A 17613-nucleotide genomic window follows, 5' to 3' on the forward strand; every position below is an offset into this window, starting at 1 on the left:
ATAAAATCTCTCTGACTGTAATGAACTAAAAGTTATAATTATATCATCTAAGGAAAATAGTTCCCTGAGTGTCAACATTTTTATTTATTCCTTTATTTAATATTTCTTTCTGAATTTCTAGATATTGTTTAGAAATTGGTTAGGGACTGACTCACCAAATCCAGCAGATATCAGGGAAATTCATCCAACAAATATCTTTTCCTTTGCCTGGTCATAGTTCACCCACTTATCTGATCCAGTGTATCTCTTAAGCATTTATTTTTAACATTGACCAAAAAGTTAACGGAACAAAGCAGAGAAATTGAATTCATTTGATCTGGGACAATAGTAGAGTTTAAGCTCAGTTCTCTAGGGAAAAATTCTATTCCCTCTATCAAACATTATCTCATAATAATAATTTAGTCTAAAGTTCTTGAAAACTGGCAAGCCCCAAGAGGTTTCTCTATTTTATCAAAGCAAAAAAAAAAAAAATGAGGAACATAATAACCATTTTGTCCTCTTACCCCAAGAGGGTATGTAATGAGAGAAGACAGAATCTCAGCCATTTTGATGTGAACCACCATTGCTGACTGTCAACAATGTCTAGAGTTAGTTAACAGTCATGGCAATGATAGGGAAAGTAACCCCATGGAGTGGTCACTGTATGCCAGGCACAGTGCTTGACATTTTATCCTATCTCACTCCCATGAGGTGAGGTTTCTCAAGGTCACAGCCAGTAGGTGATGGACTCAAGATTCAAAGCATGATCCCAAAGCTAGTGCTCTTCACCTCCTCTCTACCCTGGAGCTAAAATGGCACGAGGCAGTGTCGGGTAGCAGGACAAGCACAGGCCAAGGGTCAGAGCATGGAGAAGCTCTGGGCGTGGTAGCCTCTAATCTGTTAGGTGAATTTAGGTAAGTCACACAAACTCCTTCAAGTTCCATTTCCTATAAAGGAGAAAGGACTTCTGTTTTTCTAACTCCTATTGTGCAGGCATGCTACATAACAGCTGTGAAAGCTCTTTGACAACCAACCATAAAGTCTTATAGGAATAGAAGGACTTACTATTTTGTATTGGGATTGCTATTTGTATGTGGCAAGATTCTTATACTTAAAATACGAGATGTGCAATAGCTGCTCTGGAATAAGATTGCCCAGAGGGGTCAAATTTGAATGTCATATTCAGTGGGGTTGTGGTTCAAAATGAATACTCTGATACATTGACATGCCAAAGAATCAGATAATTCACAGTCAGAGGCAGCAGGAATCATGTATGTTGTGTATATGACTTGATTGATGTGGTGACAGATTTATTCAAAGCATTACCAGGCTCCCTAAACAGAGCTCCTTCTAGGAAAACTGATGGGTGTGGGAGGCTCCCTCCAGTGATGCAGGCTGGGAACTGAGCATAACATCATGTGGGAGATTTCTAGAACAAGTCTGAGGGGTGGTACAGGAATTAGGTATTCTTCAGAGGGATTTTGTTGATACAGTCCTGACCCAGGCCCCACCATGCCTTGAACAATCAGCACATCTCAGGTCTTGGGTTTCTAGATGATGGAATACATTTTATAGCTGATCCAGACAGCAGGACATGGAATTCAAGGCAGAAATTTCATCCTTACTTCATATAAACCCAATGAACTAGTAGGTCTGAAAGTCCAGGGAGACTAAAATCTCTTAGAAAATTTATTCAAAGGTAATTGTTTGGACTCCATTCTTAGAAGTCACTATTCCATTGGTCTAGGGTGGGGCCCAGGACTTTGCATTCAACCAAAATCTTAAGTGACTTTGATGCAGATAATGAACAATTTCCATTTTCACAGGGAAAAAATGCAGAAGAGAAGGGCCCTGAATGAGAGGTACCATGATAAAAATTTTAACCCTAACATTTATTGAACACTTACAATGAACCACTCTTCTATACATAAATTATTATAATATAAAAAAATGTATATAAATTAACTTATTTAATCTTCACCATGATCCCAAGAGACATACAAAAATATTTTCTCTTCTTTACAAATAGGGTAACAGATATACAGATTACCTAAGATGCTGGCACCTGTGATATGATGTCCTGGTTTCATAGTCAAATGTAAAAATGTTAACATCCCAGAAGAACTCTCTAGGAAAGGGATAGAGTACTTAAATTCCACCCTGAGGGAGAGCTGTTGCCCCTACAACTCTAGCTTGATTCTAATACTAAAAATTCATGCTAGCCTTGTAACTTAGGGCAGGAATGGAGCTTGGGGGAAGTTGCCCACCCTAGAATCCATTTAGCAGGGTTCAGACATTGAGATGGGACTATGAAGCTCCAGTAGTTCATAAGGCCCCAGCCTCTAATGCAGAAATTGCCCATGTGCACACCAAGCAATTCAGTGACACCAGCTGGGTGTTCTACAATTCAACTCAAGTCTGACACCTCCCATTCAGAGATAGCATCAGATTCCAAAGGGTAAGGTCTCAGTCCCACAAGACTACCCTATACTTTGGAGGCCAATTGCAAAGGCATGTTGTCAGCTATACTTCTGACTGGTGGGCTTATAAATGAGAGATTCCCATGACTCCCTCCTTGGGTTTGATTAATTTGCAAGAGCAGCTCACAGGACTCTGGAAACCAGTTTACTCACTAAGTTACTGGTTTATTTCAAACAATAAATATTAACTAAGGTCCTATTCTTTTTCAGGCATTGAGCAAAGAAATATGACATCTGTTATTAGAGACACTAGGTGCTGCTTACTGTTAGATACAGACAAGTGAACAAATGTTTCAACTAAACGATTACAAACTATGAAATACGTTATGACTTGAACTTCTGAGATTTATGATCTCAGGAGTTATCTTGGCAGGAAGGAGCACTACTTGTAGATATTGGGGTCAGAGAAGGTTTTTTTGAGGAGGTGACATATGGCCTCAGAGTGGAAGGATAAGAAGGAGCTAGTGCTGCAGAGGGGAGTGGGAAGAGCATTCCAGCAGAATCTCTGGGCGAGACGTGGGAATCTGTGTTGTTGCCCTGTTTTCTGGGTGCTTCTAATGAAGGAGCTGTGGTCTTGATGATGTCCTTGTCAAATGAGAAAACTAAAACAATTTGATGTCCTTTATCCAAGGGGAACAACCCGTGGATGGGGGACTGAACAGCCTCGCAAGGGGGGCGCTCTGCCCAAGGGATTGTGGGTAAGTGCGAGTTTCACAGGGCGTCAGAGGAGGTAACGGGGAAGCAGGGCGTGACTGGCCAGGAGGGCAGGGATTTCCTTACAAGGCCGGCCTGACGTGTTTTCTAGGATAAAGGAAGCTGGCCAACACTGAGTTAGAGGATTCTGACGGGTGTTAGGTGTCCTCGACAGCGAGGTGTTTCTGTATGTGCGGCTGCCTTACGCTTAGATCTGTGACATGGGCCAGGCCACTGGAGAGGCCTCCCTCTTTTGGGTCCTGATACACAAATCAACTTTATTGTCCTCAAACAGAATTTAAATCCTTGTGCTTCCGTGGCTTTGTTCATACCACTCCCTCCTTCACAAATTCCTCCTCCTCTGCCTCCCTTTCTCTATTTCTCAAAACCTTACCCATGCTCCAAAAGGCCCAGTTCAAATGCCACCTCCAAGCCACTGGCCACCCCAGCTGAAGAGACCTTGTGATCCTCCCAAGCCCCAGCTCACCTAGGTGTGTCTCATCTGCTGTGCTCTACGTTTTTCTCTCTCTTCTCTCCACTACTTAAAGAAAAATTACTTGAAGGTAAAGACTTTGATATCTCAGCCATTCATTCCTTGGAAGCAACCTCTGCGGTGACCTTCACATACATATTAGTAATTTGGCAAAAATTTTCTAAATGCATATTAAAAAAAAATATATATATATATATATATATATATATATATATATACACACACACACACATAAAGAATGTATGTCTTAACACTGTATTCCTGCAATCTTTCCCTTATTTCCTCTTGCAGGCCAGAACAGCTAGGCCAGAACAGCTATGACCACAGCTGGGACACGACGCTGGTGATGAAACCTTGAATATTTAAAAGGAGGCTGAGAGAGGAGGAGAATGATGAATGAGCTCAGGAAGACATGATGGCTTCTGCAATGGCACTAATAAATGGAATGTAGACTCCAACTCCAGATTTTGAAATGGAAACTTAACTACAAGTGAACAAACAAGAAAAATGAATGTATGTGTGTTGGTAGGGGGTAGTATGTGCAATAAATGAAAAGATAAAAATCTATATGCTGCTGATGGGACAGAAATGTAGGTGTTTTACATTAGGATTGTTCTGCTTTTCTTTTTTTTGCCCCACCCACGCCCTTTTCTAAAAATTTAATGAGAAACCAGTCTCCACGGATTTTACAGTCTAGGATTCCTTGGATAAGACAAAGAGCTTGACATTGTAGGTGGTCCCCTGGCAGTCAGGGACCTAAACCAGGGCCTTTACAGTGAACTGGCAGGTTGGGTGCAGCTGCGGAAACAGGGTGAAGGAATGCAGTGCAATACAGAGACAAGAAAACCATTTTCCCAGTAAAACACGTGTGTTTAAAAATGTGTTTGTCATGCTTCTGGTTTCTGGCTTCTTAGAAGATGGCAGGTGAGAGACATTCTGTTCTATCAGTCAGATATGCAAAAATACAGAGAGCAATTCTAAAGATAGTTTAAAAAATGCCATCAGATTAGCAGGAGCTGAGTGAATGATGTGAGTCCCAGGAGGCATTTTCGACCAACTTGTTTTAAGATTGAGCTTTAACAAGTTGTTAAGATGGAAAGGGTGAAGTGAAAAATTTGCCTGGTCTCCAAAAGATCAGAGTCAGTTATTGAAACACGCTGGCATGAGTTGTGGTGGAGTATTGCTAAGGGGGGTGAAAAGTGTGAGGGGTGGGGTTGTGTGAGCAGCGCTTCCTGGGTGCAGGAAATTGTTTAGGTAAAGTTCCCCTAGGGCAACACGCTGAGTGCCCTGGGTTGAGCTCTACCCACGCACCATTGCTTTTCTGTCTCCTGGTTATCAACTGTTCATTGGCTCAACAAAGATGTATTGATGGCCTAGTAAGTGACAGACACTGTCACAGACAGCTGTGAATATACCAGGAGAAAAGCTGCCCTCCTGAAACTTATATTCTAAACAGTCAAGAATATAAGAATGTATTCTTATATCCTAAATATTCTAAAGACAGTCTTTAGACAGATTGCCAGTTAAAGGTAGACAATAAAAAGTATAAAGAAAAATATTCATAGTATGTCATGGTGATATATAGTTTGGAGAAAATAATACAGAGAAGGGAGATTAAAGGAGTTAAGGGGTACAATTTTACTTTATTTTATTAAATTTAATTAATTAATTAATTTTTTATTAAGGTATCATTGCTATACAATCTTATGCTCAAGTTTCACATGAGCAACATTGTGGTTACTACATTCCCATTATTATCAAGTCCCCACCACATACCCCATTAGAGTCACTGTCCATCAGCAGAGTAAGATGCTATAGAACCACTACTTGTCTTCTCTGTGCTATACTGCCTTCCCCGTGCTCCCCCATATTATGTGTGCTCATCATAATGCCCTTTAATCCCCTTATCCCTCCCTCCCCAGCCACCCTCCCCAGCCCCTTTCCCTTTGGTAACTGTCAGTTCATTCTAACAGTTCTGTGAGTCTGCTGCTGTTTTGTTCCTTCAGTTTTTGCTTTGTTGTTATACTCCACAGATGAGTGAAATCATTTGGTACTTGTCTTTCTCTGCCTGGCTTATTTCACTGAGCATAATACCCATTAACTCCATCCATGTTGTTGCAAATGGTAGGATTTGTTTTCTTCTTATGGCTGAATAATATTCCATTGTGTATATGTACCACATCTTCTTTATTCATTCATCTACTGATGGACACTTAGGTTGCTTCCATATCTTGGCTATTGTAAATAGTGCTGAAATAAACATAGGGGTGCATATGTCTTTTTGAATCTGTGATCCTCTTTTCTTAGGGTAGGGGTACAATTTTAAATAAGGTGACCAGAAAAGGGCTCACTGAAATGATGATTTTTGAGTAAAAGCCTGGAAAAAGTGAAAGAGCACATAGATATTTAGGGGAAGAACATTGCAAGAAGGGGAAACAGTCAGTGCAAATGCCCTGAGTCAGGACCCACCTGGCACATTTTGCCAAGGAGAAGGATGTGACTGGAACAGTGAGATTGGAGGGGAGTGTTCAGAGATGAGGTCAGAGAGGTCATGGGGGACAAATCACGTAGGGTCACCTATAAGGACTTTGGCTGTGAATGAGATGCCTTTGGGCAGACTGAGTTACCGTGTAATGACTTATGAAAAGTAGTATATCTTTCTTTACTCCCTTTTTCAGGAGACTCCAGAGTCCTGCAAACACTGCTTCACACCCTCCACCTAGAGGCATCTTCTGGACTTCAGGCCAAGAGGCTGATACTACACTCTAAGGAAAATTGACTGCATTTCAAGTAATAGCTTACTTGGGTACAGGTCTGAGCACCTCAGCAATAGAGCTGGGGGCTTTTATGCCAAGGATCTTCAGGGCATATGAAGGCAAATATTCTCCATATATTTTCCCGTGATTTCCTGAGAAACAGAGATCTGCTGGAATAGTCCATGGTGGAAAATGAAGCACAGGTATTGTTTTTTTAATCAATATATTGATTGATCTATTAAGTGATGACAGCGGTTAATTTTACATCAGCTTGACTGGGCTAAGGGATGCCACACTGCAGGCAAAATTCTATTCCTGTGTGTCTGTGAGGGTGTTCTCAGAAGAGATTAGCAATTGAACTGGTAGACACAGTAAAGAAGATTGCCTCCACCAGTGTGGGTGGGCATCATCCAATCCAGTGAGGGTCTGAATAGAACAAAAAGCTGAAGAATGGGCATATTTGCTCACTTTTCTTGAGCTTGGCCGACTTTCTTCTCCTGTTCTCAGACATCTATTCTCCTGGCCTTTGGACTTAGACCAGGACTTACACTACCACCTCCTCTGGTTCTCAGACCTTTGGACTTGGATTGAATTATGCTAAGACCTTTCCTTCTCCTGCTTGAGATGGCAGATTGTGGAACTTGTCCTTCACGATTGCATGAGCCAATTCCTATAACACATTTCCTTTTAAATATACCAATACATACCCTATTTTTTCTGTTTCTCTGGAGAAAACTAATACAGTGATCCTGGATTGAGGCTCTTATCCCTCCATTTTACTGGCCCATTTGTGTAATGTTGTCTCCCACTGTCTGTTGATGTCACTTTCTCACCACCCTCCCTCTGAGGTCCCATGGTCAAGCCACCATCACCTCCTTTTTAAAAAAAGAGCTTTGTTGGGGTATAATGCACATACTGTAAATTCATCAATTATAAGTATATGTTCAGTAATTTCTAAGAAATGTACAGAATTATGTAATCATTAGCACAGTTTTAGGATATCTCCATCACCCCAAAACATTTCTTTGTGCCTATTTGCAGTCAATTCTGTTCCCACTTTCAATCCCAGGCAACTACTGCCCTGTTTTCTGTGTCTATAGATTTGCCTTTTCTGGGTATTTCATTTAAATCAGTACATAGTGTTTCATGTGTGTCTTCTTTCACTTAGCATGATGCTTCTGAGGCTTGGCTATGCTGCAGCATGAGTTGGTAGTTTGCTCCTTCTCATTGCTGATAGGATTTCACTGCATGGACATAACACATTGGTCTCTCCTTTCACTAGTCAGTGGATATTTGGATTGTTCCCAATTTGGGGCTATTATGAACCTTAATGTATAAAGTTGTGAACCTTAATATATAAGTCTTTCTATGCATATATGTTGGGATTTCTCTTATGTAGATATCTAGATGTGGAATTGCTAGATTGTAAGTGTATGTTTATAGGAAGCCATCAAACTGTTTTCCAAAGTGGCTGTGCCGTTCTCCATTCCCACAGGTATGAGGATTCTTATTTCTCCACATCTTCAACACCACTTATTGTCTGTCTTTTTTATTCTAGCCATTGTAGTGGGGGTGGTAGTACCTCACTGTGGTTTTAAATTCCATCTCCCTAATGATTTAATGATGTTGAGCATCTTTTCATGTGTTTATTAGCTCTTCCTATGTTTTCTTTGGTGAAAATGTTTTTTCAAGTCTTTTGGCCATTTTTAAATTGGATTGTCTTCTTATTCTTTAGTTATATGAGTTATTTATATAGTATGATTATGAGTCTTTTATCAAAAGATGATAATTTATGAAACTTTTCTCCCAATTTGTGCCTTGCCTTTTCATTTTCTTGATCATACCTTTTAGAAGAGCAAAAGTTTTGATTTTGATAAAGCCCAGTTATCAATGTTTTCTTTCATACATCATGCTTTTTCTGTCATGTACCAGAAATCTATGCCTAAACCAATGTCCCTAAATTTTTTTCTTATGTTTTCCTCTAAAAGTTTTTAATTACACTTCTACATTGTCTATGATCCATTCTGAGTTAATTTTTGTGTATGGTATAAAGTTATTGTCTATGTACTTTTTATTTTTATTTATTTTTTGCATATGAATACCAACTGTCTCAGCACTATTATTTGGAAAGGCTGTCCTCTCCCCCACTGAACTGCCTTGACACATTTGTCAAAATTCATTTGACCATAAGTGTGAGAGCTTACATCTGGACTCTCATTTCTGTTTCATTGATCTATGTGATTATCCTACACCAAGACCACATTGTCTTGATTACTGTAGCTTTATGGCAAATTTGAAATTGGGTAATATAAGGACTCTTCTTTTTCAAGATTGTTTCAGCTATTCTATGGTTTTTGCATTTTCTTACGCATTTTAAAATAAACCTGTCAATTTCTACAAAACAGCCTGATGGCAGTTTTATAGAGATTGAATTAAATCTATAGATCCTTCTGGAGAAAATTGTCATTATAAAAATATTGAGTCATTCATGAATATGGAATATTCTCCATTTATTCAGTGGTGTTTTGTAGTTTTTATGTACAAGTCCTACTTTACACTTCTTTTGTTAAATTGATTCCTAAATATTTTATTATTTTTGATGCTACTGTGAATAGAATTCATTTTTTAATCCCGTTTTTGGATCATTCCTTGCTAATATATAGAAATACAATTGATTTTTGTACATTGATCCTGTATGCTGTTTATTCCTTGCTAAACTTGTTTATTAGTTCTAATAGATCTTTTTACATGTGGATTTCTTAGGATTTTCTACATACGAGATCATGTTGTTAGTAAATAAAAGCAGTTTTACTTCTTCTGTTCCAATTGATATGCCTTTAATTTTTTTTCTTAATTTAATGAGCTAATTGGAATTTCAGTACAATGTTGAATAGGAGGAGTAAGAGTGAATGTCCTTCCCTTATTCCCAATCTTAGTGGGAAAACATTCAGTCTTTCATTATACCATATGATACTAGTTACGCATTAGTTGTAGATGACTTTAATCAGGTTAAAGAACTTCCCTTGTATTCCTAGCTTGCTGATAGTTTTTAATCATGAGTGGTTGCTCGTTCTTGTTAAATGCTTTTTCTGTGTCTATTAAGATAATCATATGGGGTTTATCTTTCATTCTATTAATATTGTGCATTGCATTAATTGAATTTTGAGCACTAAACCAGCCTTATATAACTCTTCAACAACACTTACTGCCTTTCTTTTTTATTATAGCCATTCTAGTAAGGAGTAGTAGTAGTATTTCATTTTAGTTTTAAATTATATCTCTCTAATGATTTAATGATGTTGAACATCTTTTCATGTGCTTATTAGCTCTCGGTGTGGCATGTAATTATTTTTATATATTTTTGGATTCAGTTTTTAAAATTTTAAGGACTTTTGCATATAATTTCATGGAGATAGTGATCTATAGTTTTCTTGAGATCTTTGTCTAACTTTTGTATCAGGGCACTACTGGGCTCACAGCATGTGTTTGGAAGTGTTTCCTTATCCTTTATTTTTGGTAAGTAAAGAATTAGAATTCTTCTTTTCTAAATATTTGGTAGAATTTACCAGTGAATCTGTCTGGGACTGAATTTTTTGCTAGATAATTTCTATCAATTATTGAGAGTGGAGATTAAAATCTCCACTCACTGTGGGAAGATTTTAAATTACTAACTCAAATTCCTTATTTATTAAAGGTCTAGTCAGATTTTCTGTTTCTTCTTGAGTCAGTTTCAGTAGTTTATCTCTTTCTACAAATATGTCTATTTCTTATAGGTTGTCTAATTTGATACAAAGTAGTCCATAATATTCATTTACAATTCTTAATTTTTGTAAGGATGGTAAGAATTGCCCCTTTTTTACTGATTTTGGTAATTTGTGTCTTCCTTTTTAAATTTTCTGGTCAGTCTAGGTAAAGATTTATCAACTGTATTGATCTTTTCAAGTGACTGACTTTGATTTTCTCTGTTGTTTTCTGTTTTCTGTTCTAATCGTTATTATTCCCTTTCTTTTGCTTGTTTTGGATTTATTAGCTTCTCTATTTCTATTTTCTTATGGTAGATGTTTAAGTTATTGATTTAAGATTTTTCTCCTGTTCTAAGGTAGGTATTTATATAGCTATATATTGCCCTGTAATCACTACGTTGGCTGTAACCCACAAATTTTGATATGTTGAATTTTCCTTTCATTCAGCCCAAAATATTTTAAATATTTCCTCTGGTGTTTTACTTTGACAAATAGATTATTTGGATGTGTTTTGTTTGATTTCCAAGTATTTGGTAATTCCAAATTTCTTTCTGTTGTTTTCTAATTTAATTACATTGTAGTTAGAGAATATACTTTGTATGATTTTAAACATATTAAATTTACTAGAACTTGTTTTGTGACCTAATATATGGTCACTTCTGGAATATGTTCCATATATTTGAAAAGAATGCCTATTCTTCTGTCATTGGATGGAATGTTTTATAAATATCAGTGAGGTCAGGTGTTATTTAAGTTTTCTGTATGGTTGCTGATTTTCTGTCTAGTTTTTCTATCAATTATTGAGAGTGGAGTATTAAAATCTCCAACTGTCATGTTTGAGCACTATCGCCTCTTGTTTAGGCTATTATAAGGGATTAGCACTTTGCTTTATTTACCTCCACAGGACTTATCCTTATCTGACTCAGTATATATTTTACTTACACACTAGAATATACAGCTCCCATGATGGCAGGGATTTCTGCCACTTTTCATCACTGTGATATGCCTAGCATGTAACAGTGCCTGACACATATCAGTCACTCACAAATATTTGTTGCATGGATAAATGTATCACCAAACAGACGGCACTCACTATTTTCTTGGGTGAATACAAAACTCCTCATTCCTACCACTTGGTGATCTGAAAAGAGTCCCTTTGGAATACTGAGATGGATTAAAGGCAAAGGTGGGAAATATAAGGGGTACCTATGCATTGGGCCATATGCAGAAACTACCCCTATTCCCTCATGTTTTCCTTTTGAGTTTATCTCTCCTTGCATTTCATAGTCATCAAAGCAGTAGACACCTGAGGGCCAGGACTGGATGCAGGTGTTAAGGAACAAGGCCACTGTTCTTGATTTTGATCCAGGCTATTTGGGTGCCTTCTCCAGGCAAAGGAATCCCTCTGGCATCTGGTGGCCTGTGTAGTTCAGTGGGGGTTAATTCCCAAGCAGAGAGGGTAAGGAGGGGCTAAAACTTCAAAGTAATAAGCAGAGTGGTTTTCCCTTCCATATATACTTTTCTCTCCTGACCTTTGGGAGGTAGCCTTAGTTGGCTGGTCCACGATTGGGTGTTTATGATCCCTACTACATATAATTCTGTCTTAGCAGAACTGACGCTGTCTACTCAGGTGTATATCCTGAGGTAACCTTGAAATGTTATGTTTATCCTGCTTTGGAAGGCTGTTCTATACAACATCAGGGAAAAAAATCCAGCATGTGCTGTTTGTTCAGTGCTTGGCATATTATATCAAGATATTTTACATGTATTTAGCAATTATATATTTTATAGATCTATATGCTTAATCAGTTAAAAATAAAATATTAACTGATATTTTTCTTTTACTCATTAAAGTTAGGCCTAAGTTTTGTAAACTGTTCTTATAGGGTCTTTAAAATCAACTGGAGCTCATAGGAGAGGTCTGGACTGAAGACAAGAATTCGGGCACCATATATGAATATAAAAACATAATAATTAAAGGTGTTAGGATCTATCTGATCCTCTAACGAGTGAGAAAGGGAGAGAACCTAGGGTGAAACCTTGAGAATTTAACTTTTAGTAGTTGATTAGAGGATGATGAGCCAGAAAAGGCAGGGAAGGCACATTTGGAGAGGCAGGAGGACATTATACCCCAGCAGGTGTGTGTCCACTTCCTGAAAACATGCAGTTCCCGTGGCACACCTTGCTTTGGAGGAGTCTAACTCCTAGTAAATTGCTTGTCATTTAATTACAAATTCTCATTAAGTGGATAATCCTGAAATTGTTCTTGACCCTGGATAAATAGTTCTTAGTCAGAGGTACCTAGAACCCTGGGTGGATGGAGAGTCTTGTTTACTAAGATGCTGCGTTTTCATCAAAATTATTTTATTCCAATTCGTGTCCCCTTTTAAGAGTGACATATCCTTTTCTAATGACCCTATTATCCATCTACAACTTTTTGGCATTCTAGTAACAATCTGAATATTTGATGTCAGTAAAACATACCAAACATTGTACAAGTAAAGTTGAATTATTATTGCAGCTTCCCTGGAAATGAAATTATTTCTTGTTTTTGTGTTTAATGTTTGTGGCAGTAAAATCCCCAATGAATTTTTATTTTATTACTTTAGAGTCAGTAACAAATTTATTTGTAAAAGTTCTATTTTATTTGGTTCACCCACTCATTCATCCATCAAATATATATTAAGTGTCTATTATTTTATAGACGCTGGGAGTGTTAGGACAACAGGAATGGTTCTCAAGCTTCAGTGTGCATTGGAACCACCTGGAAAACTTATTAAATATACATGTGCTCCAGTGCCACCCCTCATATTCAGTAGGTCCCAGGTAGTGCGCAGGAATCTATGTTTAGTAAGCTCTCTGTGTGATTCTGGTGCACAAAAAGTTTTAGAACTATTGGTCTTTGTAAAAACATTCATTGAAAAACTTAAATGTAATACAATATAAGAGGTGTCAGATAGAAGCACACACAGGGTAGGGTGTATATTAAATTTTATTATATTCATATCTTACCATAACAGTAAACTGTACACTCAATAATATCGTTGTAATTTTCCACTGTAATGGAATTTTTTGGTAGGGCTTTACAGCACTAGTGGTATGATTTATTTTCATTAATATTGCAGAAATGTTTAATGTCCTTATAAATGATCATAAAGGTAAGAGAATACTGTAAACATACAAATGTCATTATATTCATGCATGTAACTCTCTTTAATGGGAATGGGGAAAGCATCTGGCAGTTCTCATTTAAATACTAGGGAGCCTATTCTGTGTTCATTATAGGACTGTCCTCTCGTAATTGAAAATGTTCTTTCCTTTTCTTTTTTTTCCTTTTTCTGCTTGGGTCCTTTTCCAGCCTGTTGATTCAACAGTTTCAAACACTGAAAGAACATTTACAGAAGTTTCTGCTAAAACCATAGGAATGATGCAAAGTACAAAATTCTTGAATCTTATGTTGGGGGAAACAGCTTTCTTTTAAAGACTAATTCGTGTTTTCTTTTTAAAAAGAGGTGCTTATTCACCATGCTGTTCACAAGGAAACTTAGGCTGGGAGGAACAGATCAGCTCCATTTTTATTGTAAGAAAGCTGCAATATTCTTTGATTATAGGACTTAACAGGGAGAGATGTTGATTAAAAGCAACTATTTAACAAATCTAATTTAAAAATTGAGTGAAAATAACAGAATTTGAAAAAACTCGAGAATTTTTTCAAAATGTTGCTTCAAAATGTCTCTCAGTCTCTTGAATTTGTTTCAAGAAGTACATTTGCCGATCACCAAGATTCCTGACTTTCTCTCCTTCCAGGGCACAGGTAAGGTGTACTTCCCAACCTGCTTTGCATCATCAAAGGTTCATCTGACTAAGTTCTAGCCAATGGAATGTGACTGGAAGTGATGTGATATACACCTCTTCCAGGCTCGACGCATGAAAATGTCTCACTGTGGTTCTCCATGCACCTTCTCTGTCTGCTGGATGATAACACTCAGGCAACCTTGAAGGCTGCAAGCTGAAAACTGTGGGGACTCTGTCAGCCTAGATGCTTGAGTAACTGTGCAGGGCAGAGACACCCCACCCCCATCCTCTCCATCCCATTGCCAGTGGACTTAGCTTGAGAGAGAAACAAACTTTCACTTTGCTAAGCCTCCAAAGTGTTGGATTTGGTTTGTAACTGCAGTTAGCTTGCTTTAACCAATACAGGATGTAAGGATATAGGCAAGTCTGTACCATGAGACTGTGCACTGGCCTACTATTTCTGGAGCCAAAGTCCTGTAATTCTCCTGCCAAGGCTGCCTTTAACACAATCCACCACTGAGAAAATTCTCTGGAAAAGACTCCTCTGCTCCAGAGGTGCAGTACTTAGGCTGTCAGGAGTATTCTAGTCTTGCAAGGATAATTCAAAAGCCCCCATTCCTCTTAGCTTATGGGACATAGTCCTAGAAGCACACAGAATATAAAACACTCAAAAATTCTAACCCCAAAATTGAGAGAGAACAAAATTAGATACAAGGAAACCAGAGGCATGGCCACAATGGAGAGGACATGCAGTGGAGACAGAATCAGAACACAGTACCACCTCTAAGCCTTAATTGTACATGCTATTAACTGGTGGATGCTGTCATTAAATTTACAAGAAAATCCTCCTAAAATTAAAAAATATTTTACTGTATGGAAGTCAGATAGCAGATTTCACAGTGTCCGAAGTCATAGTCCTTATCACTTACAAAGAGACATGTTTGCCTTCCCTTTCAAGATGACGACTGAGCCCTTCCAAAATGTCTCCTCCCTCCCATGGAAGCCAGCCTCTCACACGCCAGCGCCCTACCCTCTGAGCGATCACTCTCGACTGGGGAGCTGTTTTGGTATTGCCCACTCCAAATGCAATCTCCGTGGATATAGAAACCATTTAAGAATTTGCAAACTGACCTCATTTTTAATTTCAGTTTTTTAGAATATTCCTCTGTTAAGAAGAGGCAACAGGCCCAAAATGGAGTCATTTATGCCAAGTCCCATTCACCATACTGAGACTTAAAACCCAACTTAATTACAGTTCCAGTCTCTCCCAGGAATGGAACCTTAAGCAGTCAGTCCCGGACTGCCTGGTCCTCACTAGTGAGGTGCTCTGCCTGATGGAGCCTTGCCCTCAAGGAAGGTGACCTTGCTGCAACCAGTTTGCTTTCTGCCAGTCTAACTTCCTTCTCCTGCTCCCTGCTGCCTGTCCTTTACTTTGTACAGCTCCTCAGAGCTCCTTTCTATCCACTAGATGGGATGCTGCCTGACTCATGAATCACTGAATAAGGCCAATTAAGATCTTTAAAATATACTCCATTGAATTTTGTTTTTTAACACCTTCAAGCATTAAAAACCCTTCAGCCATTATAGATGCCTCTCTCTGCTTCCTAGTCCATTACATAAAATAGCTACCACCCAAGCAACAGTTATTCTGTTCCAGGCAGGGTGCATGGTCTTGGCATACATTATCTTATTTAATCTTCATGAGATAGGTACTATTGTCCCATTGTGCAGATGGAAAAACTGAGGCACCAAAGGTTAAGCAACTTGAACAAGCTCATACAGCTAGTAAGGAGCAAAACCAGCATTCAAACCTGAGCACTCTGAATGCCCAAACCTCCACTCTTGACCACTGTACCATACTGCCTCTACTTCCACTCGGCAAATTTTTGTTCATGGAAGACACCTCTTGGGAGAGTAGCTAGTGCTTCAGAAGGATCAATAAATAAATTCCTGTCGGTCAGAGCTTCATAGCTTCACGTGTTTTCATTCTGGCACTTTTGGAATTTGGGAACCTCTCACCGTGGTCCTAGTGTCCGTCCACAGAGGTACCTCCCTTCTGTAAATCTTGGCAGCTCTCTGGCATGGTGAAATCTCGGGGCTGTTGCCACAATCTTCCAGAAAATAGGAGCTTCTCAGCTCCAGAACGTTCCTAACACTCAGGAGAAGAGCTGTGCTGCAGGCCAATCTGTCGGAGTGTCTATATTTAGCACCATCTGCCAGGAATATTCCAAACTGCCTATTTCAGCACATGCCGTTTTGTGCAAACGGGACTGCTCCACCACTAGCTCGAGGGAGACCAAGGGCACAAAGGGGATTTTCCGGTTTTGATGTCATTAAATGTTGCGAGTTGGCTCTTCAGCCAACCTGCAGATGAGATATGGGAGAGGATGGAGGCCGGGTTTTCCCAGGGCGTCTGTCCCTGAGTCCCACACTTCTAGTGGCTCAATAGCAATCCAGGGGGTTCTGGTGGAGAAAAGGGACATCCCGGGCCCGCACTCCCACACAGCATTCCTGAGGCACCGGGGTGGCCCTGCCCGTTTCACGGCTCCCTTCTTCCACCCCACAAATCCCTGTGCAGACTCCTGCAGCCTTAACCACCCCCGCCCCGCCCCATATAGCCTTGACCTGTCTCAGTGACAGACCAGGGCCCCCACATACTGAGGGCTTTCCCTGTACCCATTTTCAGTGCTGCCTTCTACATGCACCAGTTCATTTCATCCTCTGAAGGAGGCACTATTCTTAGTTCCACTTTACAGCTAAGGAAACAGGCTTACAGAGGCCCAGGGACTTGCCGCATCAAAATTCAAGCCAGATCTCATGATCTTAACCACTGACAGCATACTGACCCATTCTATACACACCCAGCCAATCTCCCTGTTTTCTTCCCCTCACTACAGACTCTGTATTTTTTTTGCATGTTCAGGCACACCTAGGAGATGTTGCTGATTTGGTTCCACACTACCACAGTAAAGCAAATACTGCAATAAAGTGAGTCCAATGAATTTTTTGGTTTCCCAGTGCATAACAGTTATACACTATACTGTAGTTTATTAAGTGTACAATGGCATTAGCATCTATAAAACAATGTACATACCTTAATTGAAAAATACTTTATTGCTAAAAAATATTCCTCTGCTTTCAGTGAGTCGTAATCACTGGTCACAGATCACCATAACAAATATACTAATAATGAAAAGCTTGAAATACTGTGAGAATGACCAAAATGTGACACAGAGACACAAAATAAGCAGATAGTGTTGGAAAAGTGGCACCAATAGACTGGCTTGATGCAGGGTTGCCACAGACTTTCAATTTGTGAAAAATGTAATATCTGCAAAGCACAAAAAAAGCAAGGTGCACCTGTGTTTCCATCTCCAGCTAATTTTCCAGACTCAGTGCTTAACTGCATCTGAGGGGTTCTTGACCATGGGTTCAGCATCCACCCCACTGGGACTATGTTGACTCCCCTAAATCCTCCTCCCAGATTGGGCTCAGCAACAGCCCAGAGAGGGATTGGGGCCCCTGCATTTTTCTCTGCCCGGTAAGAACTGGTTGGTGGAAGCAATTGAGCAGCCTTATGAAAGTTTGCCCCAAATACAGTGGTGAGTTTGACTAGGGCTGTACAGAATATGGCTTTATAGGTGACAAGGGCTGCTGGGAAAGGAACTGCCACC

The 17613-nt window shown here is 39.2% G+C and overlaps 1 long non-coding RNA gene across 1 annotated transcript in view; it reads left to right on the forward strand.

Annotated features, from left to right (window-relative positions):
• The window catches only part of LOC130684954 (uncharacterized), a 30224-nt gene extending 13202 nt beyond the window's left edge, over positions 1 to 17022 (forward strand). The window contains exons 4-5 of the long non-coding RNA XR_008999381.1: positions 3951 to 4158; positions 6324 to 17022. This is a non-coding gene — a long non-coding RNA (uncharacterized LOC130684954). The remainder of the gene's footprint in view (positions 1 to 3950; positions 4159 to 6323) is intronic.
• Positions 17023 to 17613: the final 591 nt, after the last annotated feature.

This window comes from Manis pentadactyla, chromosome 9 (assembly GCF_030020395.1).
Source record: "Manis pentadactyla isolate mManPen7 chromosome 9, mManPen7.hap1, whole genome shotgun sequence".
In the NCBI taxonomy this organism is placed as follows: Eukaryota; Metazoa; Chordata; class Mammalia; order Pholidota; family Manidae; genus Manis; species Manis pentadactyla.